The sequence below is a fragment of the Solanum tuberosum genome, unplaced genomic scaffold (genome assembly GCF_000226075.1).
Source record: "Solanum tuberosum cultivar DM 1-3 516 R44 unplaced genomic scaffold, SolTub_3.0 scf00707, whole genome shotgun sequence".
NCBI lineage: Eukaryota > Viridiplantae > Streptophyta > Magnoliopsida > Solanales > Solanaceae > Solanum > Solanum tuberosum.
This window is the reverse complement of record NW_006239646.1, coordinates 127780-144429: the sequence shown is the minus strand read 5'-3', so window position 1 is coordinate 144429 and position 16650 is coordinate 127780. Positions and strand designations below refer to the sequence as shown.

Here is a 16650-nt window from a genome sequence, read left to right as displayed (position 1 = left end):
AAAAAAATAAGGTCAAGGAAGAAAGTCTAACTTAAAAATTATCAAAAGTGAGAAATATTTGAACCAACGTGTTAAATCGAATGTATCTTTATATGATTTTGAAAAACAAAATTTTAGTTTGTGCTTATGTAGGAACAATCATGAAGTTGTTATTATTCACATTATTAGGGTATATGAGAGAACATCAAATAGATAATCTTATAATTTGTTGTCAAATCAAAGCTCGATATGAATTTTTTTTAAAATGAATTGATTTTTTTATCAACATGTATGAAGATATACGTATCAATATATGCTTATCTAATTATGTATAATATTTTCGTTGTTTCCGCCTAATGAGGAGATTGAGCTTATTTTACGTTGGATAAAAAGATTGGATGACAACAACTTATTTCACCAAATAAATGCAAGCTATAGAATTTTTTTTGTATTTATTTTGATGTGGATTTTATAGGATTTGAAAATTGAATGTTGAAGTTATTATACAAAAGTTTGTATTATTTTTATTTGACATATTTTGAATTTGTGAAGCTTATTATTACAAATTTGTTTAATATAATTTGATTTGCTTTAAATGTGTTATTTAGTAAAATTATTCATTATTTTGAAGGCTTGATGTAAATCAAATTCCACATTTATTATTAAAATAATAATAATAATTTTGTAAGACTCCACAAATATCTCTCTCTCTCTCTCTCTCTCTATATATATATATATATATATATAAAGCTGAATCTAAGCAATTCTACGTGGCACCTCTCTATGGTCACCATTCTTTTTTTTTCTCTCAATTTTTGGAATTTTTTTTATTCATTTCAATAATCTATTAAATACCTCTAATGCATTATTAACCTACAATTAAAGAGGATAATGAAAAGTTTAAACATAAAGAATATCTTTATTGTTGCAATAGAGAATGAAGAGTTGTAACGGATGTCAAGAACTTATTGCAATCAACCAATTTAAAATCTATATATAAAAAAAAGAAGGTAAAATAGCACATAATCTGAACCATGTAATCTGAAGGTAAATTGAATTTTTAAAAGCTTCATTGTCTCAGATAAATCAAATTTTTGATTTGTTTTTATATAAAATTAGGCAGGAAATCTATGTATATATATAATAATAATAATAATAATAATAATAATAATAAAGCTAAATATAATCTAGGTGATGTGACACCTCTCAATGGCCACCATTCACATTTATTATTTTTTTCTCATTTTTTGAATTTTCTTATTTATTCCATATTTATATGCTATATTAAAAGGTTAAAAATAACTTTAAAATTATATTTTCTTAATTACACCTCCCTCATTTACTCTTCTTTATTTTTCATAATTTTTTTCTAGTTTATGAAATCCAAAAGCCTATCATTAATCCTCTAATTAATAACTCCACCTCATTGGTTACTCTACAGAATAAAAGAATTTTTTTTATCTTCCTTGGGATTAATTCTCATGACTTCACCTATCACTATATAAGTATCAGAAATACATGCCACATTTGACAAAAATTGCTATCATCTCAATGATTTAGGGTGTTATGGTTAAATATTTATGTTTTAATAAAAAAAAATTATGTATAAATTTTCATATTTTACATGAAATAATTAGTTTCTAACACATGGAGTCCAACTTCTTATTTTACAGGTAAATGTTTAAAGAAACATGTTAGAGGAGCGCAAGATGGATCAAGATTCGAGACTAAGGAAAGGAGCGCTTCTTATCAATATTAGAGAAGTGATGCACCTTTTTTTTAAATCAATTTTATTTATTTATTGTATATTATTTTCTCCAATTCTATTTGCTTATTATGGTACAAAAATAAATATGTCAATTAGTATTTCATCCTCCCATTTCTTATATGTAAAGGAGAAACATAGATGAGGTGTCTCTCTTTTTAGGCATTTTTTCTTATTTAATCAATTATTTTATTGTAAAGGTAATTACTTAATTTATTGTACACAAATATTTTATTTGTAGAGGAACAATTATAACAAAAACTCTCCATATGTCTATTTACAAGGACTAAAAAATATCTATAATTCACATATCTCTAATTTTCACACTTAAAAATTTTAATATTTTTTTTACCTTCTCCGAATTACAAAATGACAATGATCTTAATATTTTAAATTCATCTCTCTTATTATTTAATTTACATACAATCAATCTATATATCTATATGTATAATCTATATCTATATATTAGAATATAAAAATTATCTCTTAATTATATATTTTTTCTATTTATGTATTTTAATTATTGTACAAAAATGAATATGTCAATTACTACTCCTTCATTTATTCATATTCTTTAATATAAAAACTTAATAATCTTTAATTTCATTACTCCTATATAATGTGTTATGTTTATAAAAAAAACACTCCTTTAATTTTCTTAATTTATGTTACATATGCTATGTTAGAAAATTAATTTTCTTTAACTCATCTCTAATTTTCACACTTAAAAATTTTAATATTTTTTTTACCTTCTCCGAATTACAAAATGACAATGATCCCATTCAAGCTAATTGTTGCTCTTAAATAACCTATAAATGGGTTTTTTAAAATTTCAGTTTTTTTTAATCTTTGGTTATCTATCATAACTATCTATTTTAAAGACCTTTCTTAACCATTATTGTCATAATTACATACTTATAGTGACTATGTATAGCACCAAAATGATGTCTTTCACTATTTTTTATCCCCATGTGATGAGTAACAGATTTTATGTATAACACCAATATTCTTCTTATTGCATTATCATAATTCATATTGTTTAAAATTTAATTGTAGGTTTGATTTAGTTTTCAAAATTAAAGATAGACTTGTACGTTTGTATTATCTTTTCGAACAAAAAATAAAGAGCAAAATAAACTTTTTGATTATTTATAATATTGAGGTACTAGATAAACCACCTCTCTATGGCCACCATTCTTACTTATTTTTTTTCTCAATTTTTTGAATTTTTTTTATTCATTTCAATAATCTATTAAATACCTCTAATGCATCATTAACCTATAATTAAAGAGGATAATGAAAAGTTTTAATAGAGAATGATGAGTTGTAACGGTTGTCAAGAACTTATTGCAATCAACCAATTAAAAATCTATGTAAAAAAATAGGGAGAATAGCACATAATCTGAACCATGTAATCTGAAGATAAATTGACAAAATGGAAGAATCTTTGTATGAGAAGATGTACTACTCAAGGTAAATTGAAATTTTAAAAGCTTCATTGTCTTAGATAAATCGAATTTTTGATTTGTTTGTATATAAAATTAGGCAGGAAATCTATATGTCTATATATATAATAAAACTAAATATAATCTAGGAGATGTGACACCTTCAATGGCCATCATTCACATTTATTTATTTTTCTCATTTTTTTGAATTTTCTTATTTATTCTCTATTTATATGCTATATTAAAAGGTTAAAAATAACTTTAAAATTATATTTTCTTAATTACACCTCCCTCATTTACTCTTCTTTATTTTTCATAATTTTTTTCAGTTTATGAAATCCAAAAGCCTATCATTAATCCTCTAATTAATAACTCAACCTAAATGGTTACTCTACAAAATAAAAGGATTTTTTTTATCTTCCTTGGGATTAATTCTCATGACTTCACCTATCACTATATAAGTATCAGAAATACATGCCACATTTTGACAAAAATTGCTATCATCTCAATGATTTAGGGTTTTATGGTTAAATATTTATGTTTTAATAAAAAAAATATGTATAAATTTTCATATTTTACACGGACTAATTAGTTTCTAACATAAGGAGTCCAACTTCTTATTTTACATGTAAATGTTTAAAGGAGCATGTTAGAGGAGCGCAAGATGGATCAAGATTCGAGACTAAGGAAAGGAGAGCTTCTTATCAATATTAGAGAAGTGATGCACCTTATTGTTAAATTAATTTTATTTATTTATTTTATATTTTTTCTACAATTCTATTTGCTTACTATTGTACAAAAATAAATATGTCAATTAGTATTTCATCCTCCCATTTCTTATATGTAAAGGAGAAACATAGAGGAGGTGTCTCTCTTTTTAGGCATTTTTTCTTATTTAATCAATTATTTTATTGTAAAAGTAATTACTTAATTTATTGTACACAAATATTTATTAGTAGAGGAACAATTATAACAAAAACTCTCCATATGTCTATTTACAAGGACTAAAATATATCTATAATTCACATCTCTCTAATTTTCACTCTTAAAATTTTAATATTTTTTTACCTTCTCCGAATTACAAAATGACAATGATCTTAATATTTTAAATTCATCTCTCTTTATTATTTAATTTACTTACAATCAATCTATATATCTATATGTATAATCTATATCTATTTATTAGAATATAAAACTTATCTCTTAATTTTATATATATATATATATGTATATATATATTTTATTTATGTATTTTAATTATTGTACAGAAATGAATATGTCAATTACTACTCCTTCATTTATTCATATTCTTTAATATAAAAACTTAATAATCTTTATTTTCATTACTCCTATATAATGTGTTATGTTCATAAAAAAAACAGTCCTTTAATTTTCTTAATTTATGTTACATATGCTATGTTAGAAATTAATTTTCTTTAACTCTTTTAATTATGAGAAAAACTCAAAAGTCCCTTAGTTAATTAATATTTTCCCACGCTATTGCATTCATCCCATTCAAGCTAATTGTTGCTCTTAAATAACCTATAAATGGGTTCTTTTAAAATTTCTAGTTTTTTTTTAATCTTTGGTTATCTATCATAATTATCTATTTTAAAGACCTTTCTTAATCATTATTGTCATAAATACATACTTATAGTGAATATGTATAGCACCAAAATGATGTCTTTCATTATTTTTTATCCCAATGTGATGAGTAACAGATTTTATGTATAACACCAATATTCTTCTTATTGCGTTATCGTAATTCATATTGTTTAAAATTTAATTGTAGGTTTGATTTAGTTTTCAAAATTAAAGATAGACTTGTACGTCTGTATTATCTTTTCGAACAAAAAATAAAGAGCAAAATAAACTTTTTGATTATTTATAATATTGAGGTATTAGATAAATCACCTCTCTATGGCCACCATTCTTTTTTTTTTCCTCAATTTTTTGAATTTTTTTATTCATTTCAATAATCTATTAAATACCTCTAATGCATCATTAACCTACAATTAAAGAGGATAATGAAAAATTTTAACATAAAAAATATCTTTATTGTTGCAATAGAGAATGAAGAGTTGTAACGGTTGTCAAGAACTTATTGCAATCAACCAATTAAAAATCTATATAAAAAAAATTAGGGAGAATAGCACATAATCTGAACCATGTAATCTGAAGGTAAATTGACAAAATAGAAGAATCTTTGCAAGAGAAGATGTACTACTCAAGGTAAATTGAATTTTTAAAAGCTTCGTTGTCTCAGATAAATTGAATTTTTGATTTGTTTGTACATAAAATTAGGCAGGAAATCTATATATCTATATATATAAAAAAGCTAAATATAATCTAGGTGATGTGACACCTCTCAATGGCCACGATTCACATTTATTTATTTTTTCTCATTTTTTTGAATTTGCTTATTTATTCTCTATTTATATGCTGTATTAAAAGGTTAAAAATAACTTTAAAATTATATTTTCTTAATTACACCTCCCTCATTTACTCTTCTATATTTTCATAATTTTTTTCAGTTTATGAAATCCAAAGCCAATCACTAATCCTCTAATTAATAACTCCACCTAAATGATTACTCTACAAAATAAAAGGATTTTTTTTTATCTTCCTTGGGATTAATTCTCATCACTTCACCTATCACTATACAAGTATCAGAAATACATGCCACATTTGACAAAAATGCTATCATCTCAATGATTTAGGGTGTTATGGTTAAATATTTATGTTTTAATAAAAAAAATATGTATAAATTTTCATATTTTACATGGACTAATTAGTTTCTAACATATAGAGTCCAACTTCTTATTTTACATGTAAATGTTTAAATGAGCATGTTAGAGGAGCGCAAGATGGATCAAGATTCGAGACTAAGGAAAGGAGAGCTTCTTATCAATATTAGAGAAGTGATGCACATTTTTTTAAAATCAATTTTATTTATTTATTTTATATTTTTTTCTACAATTTTATTTGCTTATTATTGTACAAAAATAAATATGTCAGTTAGTATTTCACCCTCCCATTTCTTATATGTAAAGGAGAAACATAGAGGAGGTGTCTCTCTTTTTAGGCATTTTTTCTTATTTAATCAATATTTTATTGTAAAGGTAATTACTTAATTTATTGTACACAAATATTTTATTAGTAGAGGAACAATTAGAACAAAAACTCTCCATATGTCTATTTACAAGGACTAAAAAATATCTACAATTCACATCTCTCTAATTTTCACTCTTAAAAATTTTAATATTTTTTTACCTTCTCTGAATTACAAAATGACAATGATCTTAATATTTTAAATTCATCTCCTAATATTAAAACTTAATAATCTTTATTTTCATTACTTCTATATAATGTGTTATGTTTATATAAAAAAAAACACTCCTTTAATTTTCTTAATTTATGTTACATATGCTATGTTAGAAAATTAATTTTCTTTAACTCTTTTAATTATGAGAAAAACTCAAAAGTCCCTTAGTTAATTAATATTTTCCCACGCTATTCCGTTCATCCCATTCAAGCTAATTGTTGCTCTTAAATAACCTATAAATGGGTTCTTTAAAATTTCAGTTTTTTTAAAATCTTTGGTTATCTATCATAATTATCTATTTTAAGACCTTTCTTAACCATTATTGTCATAATTACATACTTATAGTGAATATGTATAGCACCAAAATGATGTCTTTCACATTTTTTATCCCAATGTGATGAGTAACATATTTTATGTATAACACCAATATTCTTCTTATTGCATTATCATAATTCATATTGTTTAAAATTTAATTGTAGGTTTGATTTAGTTTTCAAAATTAAAGATAGACTTGTACGTTTGTATTACCTTTTCGAACAAAAAATAAAGAGCAAAATAAACTTTTTTATTATTTATAATATTGAGGTATTAGATAAAGAATAAACAAGAATGAGGAGTATGAGAAGAGAACTTCGAAGGTCAGATTGGGGAGATTTTTTACTATCACGCGAAGAAGTTCACTAGTATATATATAAAGTTGAATCTAAGCAATCCTATGTGGCACCTCTCTATGACCACCATTCTTATTTATTTTTTTTCTCAATTTTTTGAATTTTTTTTTATTCATTTCAATAATCTATTAAATACCTCTAATGCATTATTAACCTACAATTAAAGAAGATAATAAAAAGTTTTAACATAAAGAATATCTTTATTGTTGCAATAGAGAATGAAGAGTTGTAACGGTTGTCAAGAACTTATTGCAATCAACCAATTAAAAATCTATATAAAAAAAACAGGTAGCATAGCACATAATCTGAACCATGTAATCTGAAGGTAAATTGACAAAATGGAAGAATCTTTGCAAGAGAAGATGTACTACTCAAGGTAAATTGAATTTTTAAAAGCTTCACTGTCTTAGATAAATCGAATTTTTAATTTGTTTGTATATAAAATTAGGCAGGAAATCACATGAGCGAAAGGTAAATTAACAAAATGGAAGAATTATTGCAAGAGAAGATTTCTAACTCCAGGTAAATTAAAATTTTGAAAAGATTTATTACCTCAAATAAATAAAATTTTTGTTTTGTTTATACAAATAACATTAGGCAGAAGAGCACATAATGCACAGGTAAATTAACAAAATGGAAGAATCATTACAAGAGAAGATTTACTACTTCAGGTAAATTCATTTTGCCTTCTTTTATAAGTAAAAATTATGCAAGAGATAAAATAGAGAACTCATAGCAAAAGAAGGTTTTACTATCTTAGATAAATCGATTTTTTTGATTTGTTTGTATAAATGAATTCATTAGAATATACCTGTGTCGATTTGATCATTTTATGCTAGCAAGAATTATTATAGACAAATCTAGCAAAACAAGAACGAAATTCTATTCAGGAATTCAATATACCGAAGATCTAAAGACATCAAAATATCCTCTAACATTCAATTTGTGAACCGTGAAAATGATGCCCACCATGAAGTATTATTTCTCTCATTCTAATCTTTTTTATTTACAAATAATGAGTATAGAGAGTACTGAAATGTTATGAAAAGGGAAAATAAATTTTTTATTCTCTTTTATGACAGTAAAAAATATAGATAAAAGCAAGAAGATAGTAATAAATTGAGTAAAAAGTAAAAGGAAAGTAAAAAATTAAAAGAACTACCATAAAAAGAAAACATGGAAAAGGAAAAAGAAGTTAAAAGAGTTACTTTTTATTTTACTTTATACGTAGTCACTTCTCTCTCTTTCTACTTTTTTTATTTAACATTTGAAATATGAAATTATAAAAATATATCAATTAAACTTAATATATATAACTACTTAAAAAGTAATAAGATTATAGTTATAGTATTTTTTGAATTTTTTTAACATAGTACATAAATAACAAAAAAATATATGAAGTCAAGAATAGGAGAAAAAAACTAATTATAATATTTAGTCAAAGATATTTTTTGGCAAATTTTATAGATCAAAAGGAAAAAAATAAGGAAAGAATAAAATTTTCTTGAATAATAATAAATTATGATAATAAGGAAGAGAGATGGATGAGGTTATATTTCTTTAAAAAACTTGGACGTCTCAAGTTCGAAACCCCTTGCCAACGAAAGCAAGGGGTTTGCCTTTTGGGTCAAGCTCGTTGCACCGGGCTTGCCTAGTGCGGGTTACCTCTCCTCTGTGGTTTGCGAGCTATTGCATATGAGGCGGGGGTTTTTACCTTGTGCGCACCCAAAGGGTAGTGACTGCGGGTTTCCTTTGTCATAAAAAAAAAAATAGAAGATAGAAAGAGGAATTTAAGAAAAAAATAATAAATAGTAGTAATATGAGGAGAGAGATAAATAAGGTATTTGTTTTTTTAAAAAAAAATTAAACTGATTTTATAGATCAAAAGAAGAAATTTTTTGTGAATAATAATAATAAATCATGACAATAAGGATATGTTTAAGGAGGAGAGATAATAAGATTTTTCATTTAAAAAAACTACTAAAAAACATTAAAAAAATAATTAAAAAAAATAATTGTAGTAATGATAAGGAGGTATGGAAGGCAATAAATCGTAGTAATGATGAGAAGAGAGAAAAATAAGGTAAATATATTTATCATAATATAAAGGTGAGTACCATAATTATGTTAAAAAAATATTATATTAAATAAGACACTATTTTATAAATGGATGTTGACAAAAACTCAAAAAATTGTGCAATAATTTTCTATTTTTTCTTCTAATTTTCAATGAATAAGGTTGTAGAAAATTTCTCTTTATTGAATTTAAGAATAAATAATTATCACATTAGCCTTTTAATTTTTTATGTTTTCGATACGTACTTATCATATTCATATTTTAGTTTTACTTGAATAATAAAATAAAGGCTATTGAATGGTGATCGACTTGTGTGTATGGGTGTTGATAGGAGCTCAAAATATTTTTTCATTGATTTCGTATTTTTCCTTCTAATTTTTAATGATTAAGGTTGTAGAAAATTTCTCTTTATTTTACACTTTATATGAATCTTATTGTTAGTAAGTGATTCACAACTTCGTTCTTCATTTTGATGAACTTATACCAAACATCTCTATGATGAATTTTTGAAGAATATATCTATGATCTTTATAAGGTCATACTGTGACACTATTAAGTATATGATTGATGAAAAAGCTGAATAATTTTTTTTTAAAAGGAGGAAAAAACTATACTAAAAAAAAAAAAGAATGAGAAAATGAAAATGAACATTGAACATCTCCATAGATGATTGATATTTGGAAAAATCACCCCATATACACATTTAAGAGTCAATATTACAGGTTTTAAATCTACTTTTAAAAAATTCTTGCTTATAACAGTTTAATTACGGGTTATAACATATCACTAATTATTTATAAATTAATTAAATTTTACTTTATTAAATAAGTATTTTTTTATAATTTTATATTACTATTAAATTATTTAAATAAAGAATACCCCATAATTATCTCTTACACAATTATATGGATTTTACATTGATTACACTTCCTTATTTAATGTTATACTCATAACCTCCCATTAGTCAATCCCACCACCCTTTCCCCACACATATCCAACTATACACGCTATCACCCCACTTTCACCTTCTTCTCTCCCATTTTTCTCACCAGCCAACTACACCAACATTCAATCTTTGAAACGCCTGAAAAGAGTCCCAGATTGGGTGAAGGAACATCTAATGATGATGTTCATGTTTCAAATTTTGATATATTAACTCAAACAACCCCCCCCCCCCTCTCCTCCGCCTAAAATTGTTGAAATTAACTAGTTTTAGGTTGTCTAATTCGGTTGAAATCTCCCTACAAAACTATATATAATATGATAATATGCACTGAACCAATATTTTTTTGTATCAATTTATGCTCCGACACCTTTTGAATTGCATATTTTCCTGTTCCATCATAAATTGATTATAATAACAACAAAATTATACACACTCGTCATTATTTTTTCATACAAATATCATTCAGACAGTACACTACAAAACAAATTTCATACAAAAAACAATATTTCACATTTCATACTCACTTAATACACATTTCATACAACAATCATCATTCATACCAATTTTATACATTTCTCATACCAAATAATTCATTACTCTCACACAAATTTATACACAAATGACAAAACATATATAATCAATAAAATTTCAAATTTCATACCAAATTAAAACACTTTTCATACATTTCTTCAAAAATCTAAATAACTTTTTTACACATTAGTGAACACACCAATTTCATTACATTTATACTACCAAATTCATTCAACATTTTACATTTAATTTATATTTTCGAAAAAAGAAAACAGTAATCAATATTACAATTTTACTATACCTACTTAATCTACAACGATAAAACTATTTATATTTTATACATTTATACTCAAATCTTTCATATATTGCGCCTATTTCTCACGAAATCATGGTTTTGAAAATATACAAATTAATAAAAAAGAAAAGAAAAAAGAAACCTACCAAAATGTATTATGAACAAAATTAACAAAAACGTATTATGAACAAAAATTAACAAAAACGAATTTTGACCAATTACTAAACAATAATAAATACTAACCTGAAGGATCCCATCTTCCACCGTGTTTAATTAATATTGATACGTAGTTGTCCATCACAACAAAATCAAGATTTTTCAAAGAAAAAAAACTTCAATTACTCGACAGTGAGAAGATTTTTGGCAGAAAATTGAAGAGAGAGAAACGTTGAATAAAAAAAGAGAGGATAAAATCCAAATTTTTAATTAAGTTTAACTAATTTGAGTGAATTAAGGAAACTAAATATTCTTAATAAGTTTGAATTCCTTAATTCGTGACTAATTAGTAATTATCTACACTCAATTCAAATTAAATTAACACCCTTATTTCTGTTTTTTACCTTTTTGCCTTCAAAAATGTTTTTTTTAATCTTTTTTTTTAAAAAAAACAAATGTTTTCAATTATTAAAAATAACTTCTTTTTTTAATAAATTGTTAGAACCTGAAATTTTTAATGTTACAACTTGAAAGTTTAAATCTACTGCTATAACTTGAAAATATTAATATAATATATGTCATTTATGAAATTTTTAACTTGATATTTATAGATTGGGTAAACCATAAGAATAGTTAGAAAGAAGTTGAAGAGACATGTTATTTAAGTAGAAAAGATAATATATGGAGGGTTTGAAGAACATCTCTATAATGAATCTTTGAAAAATATATCTATGATCTTTATAAGGTCATATCATGACATTATTAAGTATATGATTGATGATTTGATTATGATTAATCAAATTGAGTTCCAATTGCAATACCCCAAATGACAAGCTGTTCCTCACTTTCACATGCAATCCAAAGTGGCCCGAAATAAATGAAATGCTTCGCTTAATAGGCCAATCTGGCGATGATAACAGGGTGGACAAAGCGAATGATCCAGTTGGCGGGAGAAAAAACAATTTCATCTATATCTGGCACTGCTTTACTTGGCTTATCTAGTAGACTGTTTTTAGCTTTCACGTGTCAAGCTCCTATGTTTTCGAATAGTATAACCGATTATATGATGCTCTTTTCGCTCTTGAAGTAAGAAAAATATGTGCTTTACCCCTAGATGTCCAATCAACTGCTGCGCCTCAACGCATTTCGGGGAGAACCAGCTAGCTCTGGGTGCGAGTGGCATTGCAGCCCTAACCACAACTCACCCGTTGATTCTTCAACATCAGTCGATCGGACCTCCACTTAGTTTCACGGAATTGAGTTTCTTGTCTGGTGGATCTGCTCTATAGTTAGGGGGAAATACATACCAAAAGGTTCAAAGAAGGAAGGCGCATAAGAGTATATAACCAACCTACCCTTCTGTATAACCTATTCACATTAGTGAAGCGGTTGGATGCATAAGGGAAGTACACGTTTGTGAGACCTTAGTTTGAACTTTGACTCTTATCTGTAAGTAAGGAGCTGAAAACAAGTCCTTAGAAGGGCCCTCATTCTCCATGCAAGCTAGCTCTTACTTGTGTTTAGTGAGGAGGCTACCTAACAAACAGGTGACTGCCCATAAGCAGAGTGTTCCAAATCAAGTTATTCCAACTAATGCAAGATCTGAAAAAGCAACAGCCTTTTGGAAAAATAATCGCATGTAAGTTCAAACTTAAACATACTAACAAAATGCATCAGTTATTAATTCAAGCGTTTACATTTTAGTAAAAAAAATCAAAATGTAGCTGCAATGATAGGAAATCAACTTTTGAAAGAGCAATACTTACTCCTAAAAATGAAATGGTACATGAATTGAATGATATAGCTCAAAATTATCTTAGGCACTGTCATCATTACCTAAATCAGTACACAAGAAAATACATGTGTAGAAATAATTAAAAATACTATCATAATATACTTTTCATAAATTACGTTTCTCATGTTGAAAACAAATGAGAATGTTGTTTATATGGAAATCGTTGTTACATTTATTGCTATTTCAAGTCCATAAAAACTAGGACTGAAAGCTCCATTTTACTTTATTTTTGTTTTACTTTCCTTCTCTCCCTTCATTTAGTCATTTTCCTTACTCATTTAAATATATATTTTTTCTTCTGTAACTCCTTTCACATGGCTTTTTTAATAATTATTCTTCATCTTTCATTTGTTTACATTTTTATTTGTAATGTAAAGATTTTATAAAAATATGCTAACATAATTATTTTTTTTCCCAGATTCCATAGGTAGAGATTTATGATTTTGAATTTGGACCTTTCAAAAAAAGCAGATGATACTATAGAAAATGGTAAGATGGATATGTTCCATATTTAAATTGCATAAATATGTGTATTTGATTACATAAATCAATATATTTTCTAACTATGTATCCAAATATTTTTCATGATACGCAGAGGCGGATCTAGGATTTGGAAGTCGTGGGTGCCACATCGTTCAAGTAAGATAAAATGGCCGGTTGCTTTAATTTTGGGTTACAATTCGGGTTATTAATCTTTTTTTCATTTTTATAAACAAATCGATTAAACATGCATGTTAGTAATATTTTATTTTAGATATTTCGAGATTCGAGATAATATACAATTCAATTTTTACTTCCTTTTAGGTATTAGAGGCCTAATCCACTAAAATTTGAAGAAAAAAGAGATTTTTCACACTGAAATTTGAGCTTGTATAAACTATCTAATAGTATTAACTTGATATATACATATTCTACTGACTTTATGTGTTGTTGCATATATATATATATATATAGTAGAGAAAGAATTAAAATTATAGTTTCAGCATTACTTAGCAAGAACGTCGGTGAAGATCGAAAGAACCTTTAAAATAAAAAAAACTCTAATAATAATATTCATCAATTTTAAAACTTGTATTTTTAAAAAATTACTATTTAAATATATTCTTAATAATATTTATGTGAGGTTCATAATTCAGTACTCATTAATTGATAAAGAATAAAGGAGTAACACGAGATTAATAATTAATGAAAGAGAAAGTTAAAAAAACTAAAAAATAATTATGAAAAGGAGTCAATTTGAATTATTAAAGAATAGTAAATAAATAAGAATGAATGGAAGGAAAAAAAATTAATGCCTTTCACACATTAATGAAAATGACAAAAAGAAAGAAAAGAAAAGGAAAGAAAAAGCCTCACCTGCGACAAGCCAAAAGATTAGTGCTTGCAGTGAGGATCGAACCTGCGTGGGAACTGTGGCCGTTTGTCTCCTTTGCCAATTGAGCCATTCACCATTTCAGACAGTGGGTGGCAAAATGAATATATATTGAATTGTTATACATATATACATATATACAAAGTTTTTTCCGAGATCACTGGGTGCTGTGGCACCCCCACCCGTCCACGTAGATCCGCCCCTGATGATATGTATCCAGAATTCATTGTAAAAGGTATGATATTTTTATCTTCTCTTGTATAATATGTGACGTCTCTTTATGACCTTTATTTGTCTTTATCTTTCTTTTTTTAATTTAAACTAATTATTTTACTGTAAAAGTGAAATATTTAATTTATTACAAATCTATATATAATTATAAAGTTAAATATAAAAACAGCAACATAAAAAAGTAGATGATACTATAGAAAAAGGTAAGATGGAGGTGTTCCATATTTAAATTGCATAAATATGTGTATTAATAACATGAAAAACATATTTTCTAAATATGTATCCAGAATTAATTGTAAAAGGTATGATTTCTTTGTATTTTCTTGTATAATATGTGACATTTCTCTATGACCTTTATTTGTATTTATAATTTTTTTTATTTAGACGAATTATATTACTGTAAAAGTGAAATATTTAATTTATTACAAATCTATATATAATAATAAATTTGAATATAAAACGGTGACGTGACCCTCTGTAAGAGTTTCAATTCAATTAATCTTTTTTGGCCTTTATTCTAATTTTAAATACCAAAAAATTCACCTAAAAAATGAAAGACCATTAAAAGTAATCATATTTATTTATGCTTTCATCAATAGTTATATTTATTTTATTTTATTATTAAAGCTATTATTCTCTTTTTCTATAATATTTCTCAGATTCTCATCAATTATTACAATTTTTTCCATTTGATTTAAAAAGAATTCCAACAATTCACGATATTTAAATTTTATGATTTTTATTTATTTATTTTATAGTTTTTTCCTTTCTTTGCTTTTTTTTTTTACTTTTCTTTTTATTTATTCGATTCAAAAAATTTATATCTTTATATAATATAAATGTATTTCTTTTATCTACTTTATTTTTCTTTTTTTATTTTTCTTTTAATTTTTAAGTTTTACCTCCATAACGTAAATCTATTAAACTTCAATTTTTGATAATATCATTAATTCTATGACTTTTAAGTTTTCATATTCAAAACCTCCAACTATTAAATTATAAAATTTAATATGATATCTCTCCATTTTTAATGACAAAATAAATTCAGAAGTTTTTTGTTTCATGAAATTTAAACTCAAGATTATTCTTTATATTTCATTGTTCTTTGTAGTATTATTATATTATCAAATTCATGCTTTAACTTGACACGATGAAAATGACTCTTGAATGTTGATTAGTTTGTTAAAGAGGATGTCGGACAAGAGCTAAAAAAAATGGCCATTGATTTTGTATTTTTATTTTTATCTATTGTCTTATGATTAGGTTCCAAGGAAGATGTGTATATTTTTATTTTCTCCATGTAACTTTCTTTTTTTTGGGTGCAATTTTTGTGGACTATTAAGCCCTCTTATTTATGAATAATTTTGACCACTCGGCCACTCTCCCCTTCCCGGGCCGAGGCCCCCCTCAATGGGTTCTAATTCTAAGAAGGGGGGTTCAAACTGTAGCCGAGAGTGAGCCGGATTGAGAAATGAAAGTGAAAGAGTAAGCAAAAAAAATGTGAGTGCTCCTGCACTATACAGACGGCTTTTTGGCACAAACAAAATTACAAAGCCCATGTAACTTCTTTAGTTTGAATTTTTATAACCTTTTATTATTGCAAGTATGTATTTTTGTTTAGATGCAAATAAATTATTGTAACTTTGTTTGTAATAATACTAACTACTAGCAAAGGTTAAAAATACTATTGCACAAAGAATTATTTATATTTTTTCTTTAAAGATTCTTCATTTTTGTTTATATAAGTTCATAATTTTTTATTTCACAAAACCCCTACTTGAGATTATCTTTTTTATTTCATATTTGAAATAACGTTTTCCTTAATTTTTCTTAAAGTCTTTCTCACATAACTACTAACAGAGGCGGATTCAGGATTTAGAGTCTCTGGGTGCTAAATAGACTCATCGACTAAATTAACTTTATGTTTGATTCGAATTACTCGTCTTTTCGATTTATATGACAAATCAATCAATAAAATAGAAATAAACATATATAAATTTTTTAAAAAGTGTTTCTAGGTTGTTTACGAAAAATTTATGGTGGTTCATAATGTTCATTTGTC

The 16650-nt window shown here is 25.5% G+C and overlaps 1 pseudogene; it reads right to left on the bottom strand.

Moving 5' to 3' along the window:
- The window catches only part of LOC102589656 (receptor-like protein kinase HERK 1), a 19333-nt pseudogene extending 4903 nt beyond the window's left edge, over positions 1-14430 (bottom strand).
- Positions 14431-16650: the final 2220 nt, after the last annotated feature.